Here is a 3,079-nt window from a genome sequence, read left to right on the forward strand (position 1 = left end):
GATTATTATTCAAACTTAAATATATATTGTTATTTATATGTAAATAAAAATGCGTAAGTGAACGATACAGGAGCCACAAAGGTATTGCACACTGAAGGTAAGCTCTGCATTYTTGCTAAATGGCAGCCTCAGGAATATAAGATGGCAATAATAAATTGGTCTTAGCTTTATGTTTTAGGAAAAATGAGGAAGTAAATAAGGGATGAAACCACTGTTGGGATTATGTTTTCATTAGTCAATGCCTTATTGATGGACTAATATACTCTCTTCTTTTCCTAGTGCTTTTTACATCCTTTTAGTGTTGGGGTTTGCTGTACCCAGTTGCATTTGAACCTATGAATACTCTTTCCTGGTACTTTGTGTTTCAAAATACTGCCTGCACGCCACATTGTGAAATAAAGTAGGCTGGGGCGGCACAGAGAATCATCCACTGCTTTTGTAACTTCAGTGAGGGTGGCAGTGGGAGTGGGAGGGGGCTGGGTATAATGCTATTTTARTGAATCAAAGGAATTTGTACTTTTCTCCCCTGTGTTAGTTCCCCCCTTTCCTTGTCTTTCTTCCACTCTTTCCCACCAAAGAGCTTYTGTACAAGCTGAGTGTCCTTGACTAGGAAACACTTCAGAYCTTAATCTGTGTTTAATTTTTTTARTTATRAACCTACTGATGACTAAGTTTTTTTACTGATATTATTTGTATCTACCATACATGTTGATATGATGTCTTCTGAGGCCAAGAGGGTAGTGTTTCTGAAAAGTAGATTATCAGGAGATCTTTGTCACAAGTAACATGTTGAAAGAAGCTAGATCTTTCAAATCAGCCTGATAAGAAATTCAGCATGAAGTGCTTGGAGAAGATGCTGGAGCAGCTGTGGRGTCATTAGTGGTTATTGCTGAGAAGTGGATGTTGTCTTTCAAACAGTGTATGCCTTTATAAACAGAGGGAATGCTGGGGCAGCAGCTTCATATGAAGTGCTAGGAAATCTTTGTAACTAACTTTAAGGACTTGAATAATAAACAGGTGAGGAGCAGCAAGATGWTTTGTCATGTTCAATCTATCTCACTACCTTTTCCAACACCAAAAATTCCACACTGAATAGAGTATGCACTCTAAAAATATCTTTGAAATGTTCTTCTAAGCAAGCTTGAGAAATACATAAGTAAAATTATTCAAATATATTATCAAACTGGAACAATGTGTCAAGGCATGTGTACCAGCTTTTTGGAAATAACAGTTTTGTCAAGTTAGTATGTTGTATATCTGTTACAATTCCAGCTGTTAGAAACTGAGAGCAAGTTGAGTGACTGMATTAAATTAATTCATCCTGGTTTTCAACTTAATTTCCTTATGTGTGATTTGGATTAACAGTGCCAGGGAATTAACTTTCCCTTTCAAAAAACCTATTGTGGAAAAATAGATCAGTGTTGGAGAAAGGACTACCACTAAATAACTTGGAATAGAAAATTCTAAGTGTAATGTTTAGTACAATGTGTAGTATTTAAAAGCTGGACTCTAATTATATTCCTGTTCATACTAAAAATTAGTCTCTTTACAGAGCAGTTACAAACAATGTTTGTCTTAGTAGCCAGATTAAATTGTCCCCATTCCTCAGCCTTCCAACTTTGCCTATCCCTATCCCACAACTCACAGCTGGACTGGAGAAGTGTGAGCAACTGCACTGTACACACAACACTGCAGGACAATACCCTGCTTGAAAATAACTTGGAAAGTGCCTCCTTAATTCAGATTTCTTTCYGTGATTTTATTGGTACTGTCAACCTGCAGGAGATTGCATGAAGGTTAAGGAGCAAAAGGCTGGATGGAGGTCATGAAGGAGAGAGGAGAGAGTAACTTAATCCGATTTATGTTATTTGCAAGATTTTTGGTATGGGTATTTGAACCAGCAAGAAAAGAATATCTAGGYTCAGTTTCCTACAGCTTTAAGCACAAAAGGGCTGTTATTTTAGAACAATAAAGATACTTGTTAGCCTGATTAGCTAGCAGCTCATCATGTTACACTTCACTGGAATTTGGAGGMCTCTACCAGGGAGGTATCCCTGTATCACGTCAGCTGCTTTTGCATTAACCAGTAGGCATTCATGTTGGCTGGTTTTGAAAGGGGAAAAAAAAAAAAAAAAGACATAACCCTAACAGACTTTGGATCTGGACCTGTATAGTATGTTTTATGATTCTTTTTAACAGTTCATTTGAAGGAAGTGTTTTCAGCTACATCTTGTGTACAAAAGTAACAGATATGACTATGGATCGGAAATTGATCCAGATGACAAGATGTATGTCATTGCAATGATTTTGTAAAATGTTTATCAAATAGGTCAGGGAACACTTAAAAGCAATGGCTAAAATATAAAGCTGGATGAGATACATGGGGTCATAAGGACAGGTGCATATTATCATTTTATCAAATAACAGTGTATCTTGTAATGGAGAAAGAACAGTTCACTTCAAAATAAATTTAATAGTAGCTCTTTTGCATGAATTTATATAAATTTATAATGACATTATTATAGTTCTAGCTTAAATTTATGTGCATTGTTTAATATCTAAAAACACCCCAAATTTGAGAAGGGAATAAGAGACTGAGGTTAGAAAAAACCGCTGAGGGCATGCTGCTTATTTTTCTTGTAATATTTTCTAGGGAGAATAATTTGGCTGATGGAATATCAGGACTGATTTGAGTTAAACTGTGTGAGAAAGAATTTGCTGACAGGGTCACAGGTCCAGGCCAAATGGCATATTACCATCACAGAAAGATCCGAATCAMTTTTTAGTATTTCTAAGGCAATCTAAATTTTCATTGTTTATTAGTGAAGTCTCTTACCTATGTATACTATCTTTCTTGTTATGCTTTCAATTTGTTAAAAAAATCAGCAAAGTTGCCTAGATAAGAAATAGGTAAGGAATTTTGTTTTTATATTTTTTTCTATGCAGTATTACTGGGGTATGTTGAATCTGGTAGCTGTTCAGGGTATAAGGCTTCAAGCTTGTAGAGTCTCTTGGGAGGTGTGTTAGTCTTTCACACTGCTGTTGAACAGAAATTCTATATTAAAGATTCATGTCTTCA

The sequence above is a fragment of the Malurus melanocephalus genome, unplaced genomic scaffold (genome assembly GCF_030028575.1).
Source record: "Malurus melanocephalus ecotype Western Australia unplaced genomic scaffold, MMel_1.1 scaffold_123, whole genome shotgun sequence".
Taxonomy (NCBI): domain Eukaryota; kingdom Metazoa; phylum Chordata; class Aves; order Passeriformes; family Maluridae; genus Malurus; species Malurus melanocephalus.